The sequence below is a fragment of the Miscanthus floridulus genome, chromosome 7 (assembly GCF_019320115.1).
Source record: "Miscanthus floridulus cultivar M001 chromosome 7, ASM1932011v1, whole genome shotgun sequence".
Taxonomy (NCBI): domain Eukaryota; kingdom Viridiplantae; phylum Streptophyta; class Magnoliopsida; order Poales; family Poaceae; genus Miscanthus; species Miscanthus floridulus.
Genome location: NC_089586.1, coordinates 106093806 through 106103263, shown reverse-complemented (window position 1 = coordinate 106103263; position 9458 = coordinate 106093806). Strand labels below are relative to the sequence as shown.

General features: G+C 49.3%; 1 pseudogene; it reads right to left on the bottom strand.

Annotated features, from left to right (window-relative positions):
- Window positions 1–281: 281 nt before the first annotated feature.
- LOC136464128 (autophagy-related protein 13a-like) lies at window positions 282–9223 on the bottom strand (annotated as a pseudogene).
- Between the last annotated feature and the right edge of the window lie 235 nt (window positions 9224–9458).

Genomic DNA, 9458 nt, shown 5'->3' with positions numbered 1-9458 from the left:
TTGAGGACGGAGATCCTCACTTGGAAGCCCGATGTCGACCACCGTGTTCACGAGCTGGAGCACGCGGTGCTGGATCTCGGCGAGCGCATCGATCAGGCATTGGGGGCTCTCCATCCTCCAGCGCAGCTGACCGATCAGTCCGAGGGCGAGCCGCCGAACGCGGTCGTTGCTTCACCAACACCACTCATGGACGCGATTCGAGAGGACCACTTCGCCTCTCCCAGTGTCAAGGTGCCGAGCTCCGCCCATCTGGAGCTTCTCCCACCACGGGCGGCATTTGGGTCGTTAGACCACGGCAAGCGATCTACTCACCGGGGTCCTGGTTTCAGGGCGGTGTACACCATATGATCTACTCTACAGTTTGGACCCTTGACCTTTCACCTGTTAAGCAACGGAACCACAGGCTGCATCTACACTAGGGTTTATCCAATGAATCTTGCAGCCTAGATCTACTACGCGCTAGCAGGTTCTCCCTTATTTCTCTGAAAGATTCGAACTCCTCCAGTGCGTCGGATGTCCTGCGGGACATGAAAGAGCTGGTGCTTCCTGCTTCGATAGATTCACCCCTTGATGTATGGGATGAGTAGCTAGAATCTCGCAGTGGACGTGCAGATTTCAGCAGGTGGACAAGATACCCAACAGCAGCATCTTGGGATTTGTGGGATGACGAACCAGCCTGATCCCCCTGTGTCTTTTCCACCACTACTCCTGTAAAGTTGCATGGTTTAATCAGCAAAGATTTACTAATGAATGTTGCAGTTTCCAAGCTATGAGACTGCCAATGTTGCTTAACAAATTCAACAACCAAGTCAAAAAAAAATGAGTTGACATATACAGAACTATTGCACAGAATGATCAACCAAAGATGAAGTAGGAGCAGAACATACCCTGGCCGTGAATCTGGATCAACATCATCCACAGCAAAAGGAAAATCTGCATCATCAGTATCATCCTGCATGGACAATCTGCTTGAACTTCTTGAGAAACCAGGTCGTGGTGAACCAGTAGAAGAGAAGACACAGAGAACCTGCCAGATTCATCCCTACTGTCCTTAATCTGCACATATATACCAAGAAGGTTACAACCAACAACAACAACAACATAGCCTTTCGGTCCCAAGCAAGTTGTGATAGTGTAGAATTGAAACCCAATAAGAGCCCTAAGTCACTGTTCAGACACTTCAATAGCTGCTTTCCAAGTACTCCTATTTAAACATAGATCTCTAAATATATCCCAAGCTTTCAAATATTTTTTTATTGCCTCTCTCATGTCAATTTCGGTCTTCCTCTACCCCTCCTCATATTATTAGTTTGGCTTAGGACTCTATAATGCACTGGTGCCTCTAGAGATCTTCTTTGGACATGGTCAAACCACCTCAACCGATTTTGATCAAGCTTTTTTTCAATTGGTGCTACCTCGGCGATCACATATATCATCGTTCCGAACTCGGTCTATTCTTGTGTGACCGCAAATCTATCGCAACATACGCATTTCTGCAACAATCAGTTGTTGAACATGTCGAATCTTTGTAGGCCAACATTCTGCTCCATACAACATAGCCGGTCTAATCGCCGTTCTATAGAACTTGCCTTTTAGCTTTTGTGGTACCCTCTTGTCACAGAGAATGTAGAAGCTTGTCGCCACTTGATTCACCCTGCTTTGATTCTATGGCTAACGTCCGCATCAATATCTCCATCCCTCTATAGCATAGATCCCAGATACCGAAAGATATCCTTCTTAGGCACTACTTGACCTTTCAAACTCACATCTCCCTCCTCTTGTACAACTCCGCCAAAGTCACATCTCATGTATTCGGTTTTAGTTCTGCTCAATCTAAAACCTTTAGACTCAAGGGTCTGCCGTCATAACTCTAGTTTCCTATTTACTCTCGCCTAGCTTTCGTCCACTAACACTACATCATCAGCGAACAACATACACCAAGGGATACCCCCTTGTATGTTCCTGGTAACCTCATCCATTGCCAAGGCAAAGAGATACGGGCTTAAGGCTGACCCTTGATGAAGTCCAATTTTAATCGGAAAATAATCTGTGTTACCATCGTTTGTTCGAATACTAGTCACAACATTGTTGTACATGTCCTTGATGAGGGTCACGTACTTTGATAGGACTTTATGTTTGTCCAAAGACCACCACATAACATTTCTTGGTATCTTGTCATAAGCCTTCTCCAAGTTAATGAAAACCAAGTGGAGGTGCTTCTTCTGCTCTCTAAACCGCTCCATAACCTGTCTTATTAAGAAGATTGCTTCTGTGGTTGACCTTCCGAGCATGAAACCAAATTGGTTTGTTGATATATGCGTCATTCCTCACAGGCGTTGCTCGATGACTCTCTCCCATAACTTCATAGTGTGACTCATCAACTTAACTCCCCGATAATTAGTACAACTGTGGATATCTCCCTTGTTCTTGTAGATTTGTACCAATATGCTTCTTCTCCACTCCTCAGGCATCTTGTTCGATCGAAAGATATTGTTGAACATATTGGTTAGTCATACTATAGCTATATCTCCGAGACATTTCCACACCTTGATTGAAATACCATCGGGACCCATCGCTTTGCCCCTTTCATCCTTTTCAAGGCTTCTCTAATCTCCGATTCTTGAATCCTCCACACAAAACGCCTGTTAGTGTCATCAAACGAGTCATCCAGCTGAACGGTGGTGTTCTCGTTCTCACCATTGAACAATTTATCAAAATACTCTTGCCATCTATGTCTGATCTCATCCTCCTTCACCAAGAGCTGCTCCCTCTCATCCTTTATGCGCTTGAATTGGTTGAAGCCCCTTGTCTTTCTATCGCGAGCCCTAATCATCCTATAAATGTCCTTCTCTTCTTCCTTCGTACTCAAACGTCGGTAAAGGTCCTCATAGGCCCGCCCCTTTGCCTCACTCACCGCTCGTTTTGTAGTCTTCTTTGCCACCTTGTACTTCTCTATGTTGTTTGCACACCTGTCATGATACAAGCGCTTATAGCACTTCTTCTTTTCCTTAATAGCCTTTTGCACATCTTCATTCCACCACCAAGTGTCTTTCGAGTCGCATCCGTTCCCTTTGTCACTCCAAGCACCTCTGAAGCAACCTTCCGAACGCATGTTGACACCTTCTCCCACATGCTGTTTGCATCGCCTTCATCATTCCAAGGGCCCTCTTCAATGACCTTTTCCTTAAAGACCTTTGATGCCTCCCCTTCTAATTTCCACCACTTCGTTCTAGCAACCCTAACTTGTTTGTTCCCACGAGCTTGCACCAGAAAGCGGAAGTCAGCCACCACCGGCTTGTGTTGAGCGACCACACATTCTCTAGGTATCACCTTACAGTCCACGCATGTTCGTTTATCCCTCCTTCTTGTAAGGACAAAGTCGATTTCTTGTAAGGTTACAACCAACAAACTCAGTGAAAATGTAATACATTCCAAATTCAAGCAATCAACCTTGTTGTGTAATAAAATGCAAAGAACAATTGCCTAATACAAGAAATTTATGGAGCAAAGTGTAAAACCCATAGATATACAAAGAACAGGAAACCGGGTTACACACAAGCACAGGGGCAGGTTGTGAAGCTCGCAAGAAAAACCAGGAGTTAGGCCCCGTTCGCTTGGAGGAATTCTGGAGGAATCTGTGAGAGGAAAACATTGTTCCGGATGAAAAAAGAAGCGGATCAAGCCGGGTTTAAGGGCACGCGAACAGGCATGTTCAAATTCATTTATTCCCACACCTCCCGCAATAATTGAAGAGTACACATGCATGTTCATTTAATGGAAAGCTTTCCTTGGTAGGCCTCCCATGGAGTCAGGGACCTTTCCCTTTTATAATCCCTATATATAGGGTCTTGTTTAGATCACCTCCAAGTTTCAAGTTTTTTCACTCTCTCTCCATCACATCAATGTTTGGACGCATGCATGGAGTATTAAATGTAGATAAAAAAATAACTAATTGCACAGTTTGGTTGTAAATCACGAGACGAATCTTTTAAGCCTAGTTAATCCATAATCGGACAAAGTTTGTCAAATACAAACGAAACGTGCTACAGTATCCAGATTGTAAAAATTTGCGATCTAAACTAGGCCTAGGTTTTCGTTGCTTCAAGCTTCCTCTGTTTCTGTGGAAGGAAAGGATCCAGGATGTTTTTCATTTACCCAAGCCTATCAGCTCCTCACCCTTCCTTTCCTTTATGCCCCCCCCCCCCCCCCCCCCACACACACACACACACAGGCGTCACTAGGCTCTTTTCGATGACGACATCCCCCACGCTAAAAACCATCAAGGTTTCTAGAACCTTTCACAAGTATTATTATGATAATCTCATGGTATTTTTAGGATGCAAGATTTGACAACCAGTGACAAAAAAAGGTATTCAGGTACCAAACTACCAAGGAAAGACAAATATATGGAAAAGCAAAGGTTATGGAGAGAAAGACACACACTCAACCTATTGTTTCTTTAGTGTGGCATCTGTGAAGGATAGGCATCAGCTTAGTTTGGCAACAATTTCAAGCCGTTTCTGATATCAGTGCATCTTTGTAATCACTATTCCCGAATACAAGTCCACCAAACTTTCCTTAATATTCTAGAAATACAAATGCAACAATTTCAGTGTGTTTTCTAATGTTTCCTATTATTCCCTTCGCCTGACCCATAGGCTAACATGCAAATCACCTATCTCGTGATGTTGATTGATTAGGTGATACTATGTACAACATTATAATTCCTGTCCATGAGTACAAATGGACTTTCATTTGGAGTCAAAGGGAGCAGCAAAGTACATGGCAAATGAAACATCCAATGGCAAAAGAATACTGCCACTTTATCAAATTTGGCAGTTCAAATTCATTGTCTCTCCAGTCTCCAGACCTTACAAGCCAAAGGGAAGCCTGACTAAGCACTCAAATTAAGCAAATGCATCTTGTCCGTAGCCGTCTGTTGAGTTTAAGATATTCCTAAATAAAATACATAGATAACAAACTTACTGAGTTCACATTAATAGTTGATTTCAACACTGACATTTTATTCCTGGGTGTGTCTGAAACATGCCACTAATTATTTAACCACACCATCAGCTAGAGAAAAACAAAGCAGCCCATTTACAAGTGACAAAAAGAGAGACCTTAAAAGGAAAACAACACCACTGCGCTAGCCAACACAACACAAGTTGATGGTCCAAGCAATAGATTATAACCATGACAGGGGGGACTTAATTATGCATCATGAGCTTGATGGAGGAACTGATTGTGAGTTGGCTTCCAGTACGAGACATGAATATCATACTAAATGGTCAACACACCAAATTGCCAGCTAAACTTCAAAACAATTGGCACTTATTTTAAAAGATAGTTTCACTAGACATTTAAAGAATAAAATGCTCAAATTATTCATGACGACAGACCAAGCTACGGTGAGTGATAATAAGATGCAATCACAACATGTTAATAAAAACAATGCACAATATGTGGCCACACCATCTTAGAAATTCATGGCTATATATAGTATATGTTACATGCTGAAGATAAGTTAGACAGGTAGTGGAAATCAACAAAAGAGCAAATTTGGTGGAGGTAGACGGACAGGGAATAGCCAGTACACAGTAAGATTGGTGTATCTAGGTTATCCTACTACACTAATGCAGATACTACAAATCTGTGGAAGGAGAATATGGTGAACTCTAGGGGGGAGAACACCATCCAATCCCCATGGGGATGGGTTTATTTGAACAAACCCTTGCATGGATCAAACTGCATAACAGCTAACAGGACAGTAACTTCGGACAGTCTCATAACCAAGGGATGATGGCCAAATTATCATGTGTACTGTGTTGACAAGTAACAACACAAATTTGAACTTTACAGGAAATTAGCTTGGTTTCAAGCATATTAGCCATCCTCTCAGAGTTCTACAGGCTGAAAGACTGCTAGTTCATGGTGGATAAATATCTAAAAAAAGGATTGCAAGAATTTGGTGGGGCTATCATCTAATCTTGGTGGAACATTTGGAAAGGAAGAAATAAAAAGATTTTCCATAATGAGGCACTGAGTATATCCTCGAAATCACAAAACCAATTCCAAGAAGATAAGATAAGACAACAGAGGCTTATGTTGTTATAGTTCAGTTGTTAGGCACCTAGATGCTGCTACAAGTTTAGATGACTATCTTTGACCTATTGCCGTTTTTTTTTAAACAAAAGGCAGGAGCTCTGCCGCTCAATTAAGACGAAAGAAAGTAATAATGTACAAGAAGGTTAGCCAACCGAGTAGCCAAAATGGCACCCGAGGGGCTAACCACCCCACGCGACGCGATTGAGCACAAACACGACACACCGCCATGGATCATCGTTGCCGAGCATGGAAGCAAAGCTGCCAGCAGCTTGGACTTCCCATGGCAGGCCACCCACTGGTCACCTCCCGACGGGTCCAAAGGAACGACCGCCACCGGTCATCGTTGCCAAGCTCAACCCACGAAGAGCAACTCCGACTTCCAGTTGCAAACTCATGCCTCGCATCGAGGCCGTGGCGATAATCCAGATGCGACGCCTTCAGGAAGGGAGCGACGCCGATGGCGCCACCGTCGCACGTCCAAAGTGGACCAGGTTTTCACCCTTGGATGACATGCTAGAGGGGAACAGACGCCCCCAACAGGGAAGCGGCGCCCAGTGGCGTCGCCGTCGCCAAGGCTTTCGCCCAAGAACCCTCTAGCACGAACGCCAGGTCGCGAAGCCGGACCCCCTGCCAGCCAACACCGCCATCGTCGCTGTCCCGCCGCCCCCACGGAAGCCCCTTCAGAGGAGCATCGACGCGCCGGCTGCACGCAGCAGCCGCACAGCTGCGTCGGCCGTCACCCCCTCCGTTCGAGCCACGCATAGCCGGACCTGGCTCCGCCGCTCGCGTCCCAGTGCCGCACGACGAGGCCGCCACTGACCATCTTCGTCGGCCCAGGCACCCGCCGATGTCGCAGCCGACCTCGCCGCCAGCCGCAACAGGTCGTGTGCCCCACCATCTCGGGCGTCGCCCCCTGCCCTGGGACCGCTGGATCCGGACACCAGGCCCCGAACCCGGCGCCCCATGCCGCCGCCGCCTCCGTCTTGACCACAACCGCAGGCACCGCCCGCCGCCGGCCCCAAAGCCGAACTGGCCACCTGAAGTCCAGATCCGGCCCCCCGGGCATCGGATCTGACCTCACGTGGCCCGGACCGGCGGCCCCAGCAGTCGCCGCCGTCGCCGTCAAGGGAGGAGGAGGGGAACGCGCGGAGGAGAAGGAGCGCCCGCCGCCGTCCCCTGCGCCTGCTCGGGCACTAGCCGGCGCCGCCGTAGCCACGACAGCCCTCCCTGCTGAGCTCCACGCAGCTCACGCGAGGGGAGGGGCCGTCGGCCTGCTGCCGCAAGCGCCGCCGAGAGAGGAGAAAGGCCCCGCCGCCGCCATCCCTACCGGCCGGGCGGCCATGCCGGCGGCCAGCTCCGGCGGCGGCACGGCGGGGGGAGGGGAGGGGAGGGGCTGCTAGGGTTTGGAGGGAGGAGCCGCTCGCGTGGGAGCGACGCGGGGGAGAGGAGCGTACCAGTCGATAACATACCTATTGCCGTTTTGGCAACAATAGTCAGCCTCAGCTGTTTCTCTGTTGTTGTGGTGGGTTTGTGTCTCTTTCATTTCTAAAATTAGCACTGACTATTGAATTCTTTTCTTCATCTAAACGAATTGGAAATCCCTATCAACCTTTCCAGGTAAAGAAAAATACTGAAATATTATCTTCCAACAAAAAGTACCTGCCCTTAAATTGAAGCTTCAATGGTTGACCACACTAACTAAATCTTAAGGTTCATAATTCCCAAACAAGCTAATAGAGAGAACAAAATGAACAGTATGCCAGCTTGTTTAACACAAGTATTTTATCCACGAGTCTTTCATTGAGGACAAAAAAACAGTCATCCTTCACTACTCAATGCACTATCATATAAACTGCTAGAAGGTCTTACTAAGTTGTTCGGATATGATATGATACTTCTGCATAGCTCTATGCTTTCATCTGAGCACACAGACATCATCACCTAGTTTTAATAAGGGCAAAAGGAAGTAAAATCACCTTAGAACCAGACGGCAAGTTTGCATAGAGATCTCCCATGCGGATGTCATCAGTGGTCTCTGTAGGTGACTCCTGCATCCCTGATTCCCCTCGCACATTCTTTGGCGAAGGTGGAGAAAACATGAAGGCCCTACTGGGTTCCGACATGTTCCGATGGTGCCCAGTGCCCCTGCCACCGCCCGCCTGTGGTATGCTCATTGGTGCAGTCTCACCGCTAAACCGTGAGTGCAGATAGCCAAACGTCGGCGGCGAGGGCGTGGGCGATGCGTAATGGGCCGGCGGAGGCGAGAATTTGGCCGGTTGCCCCAGCGTGTGCGGCCAGGGCGCTGGCGACGCCCAGCTGTTGGGGCGCCGCGAGGGCTGCGGAAAGGGCGGCCCGGCGGCCTCCGTGAGCGAAGCTGGGAAGGCACGCATATGCTCGGCCGCCGGGCTGCCGACATAATTCGTGATGATCGCGGCGGACGCGAGGGAAGTGACCTCGAAATTGAAGGCGGCGAGGCTGTCAGGCTGGGGAGGTACTGGACGGAGACGACGAGGCGGCCGAGCTGGGTCTCGACGGGGGCGAGGCGTTTGGTGCGCATGGCCGCCTCCTCGGCGCGGGAGAAGGGCGTGGCGAAGGAGCCGACGCGGTGGCCCATCTCGTAGTTGTACACCTGGCCAGACGCGCAGAGCGTGCGAAAGGCGCGGTACGCCGGGATGAAGCGGAGCGCGGCGTAGAGTGACCTGAGCAGCGTGATGCAGCGCTTGTACGCCCTGTTGACCGCCAGCCCCTCCCCGACTGCGGCGGCCGAGGGCCAGGGCTCGCACGCCACGGTCCACCTCTCGAGCACCTCCTCTGGTCCGCCGCCCGACGGGGCCAGGTACACGTCCACCACGAGCGGCTCCCCGGGGGACGGCTCCGGCAGGTGCTCCGCCGCGGGCGGCGGCGGCGGCGCGTGGAGCGGCAGGTGGAACCAGCGGTCCCGCCTCCGGAACGCCGCCGACGCCGCCGGGGGCGGGGGCGCGTGCGGGCGCGGCGACCGCACGGCGAGAATGGCGTGCAGCGCCTTGAGTAGGAACTGTGGCACCATCAGCTCCGCGCCGGCGCGGCCGCTGCCGCCGCCGCCGCCTGCACCCGCCGAGTACGACAGGCTCGCCATTGCGGATCCCGAAACCGATCCCTCCTCAGCCCCGTAGCAGCGGCGGCAGCAGCAGTAGTCAAACTGTACCGAAACCCGCCGCTCTGCATGGCTGCATAAGAGGAGGGGTGTTTGGTTGCTCCTATATGTCTGAGTGTGCTGTCCTATCGGATATTTATTAGACAGATGGAGTATTAAATATAGACTAATTACAAAACTAATTTTATGGTTTATGACTAATTTATGAGATGAATCT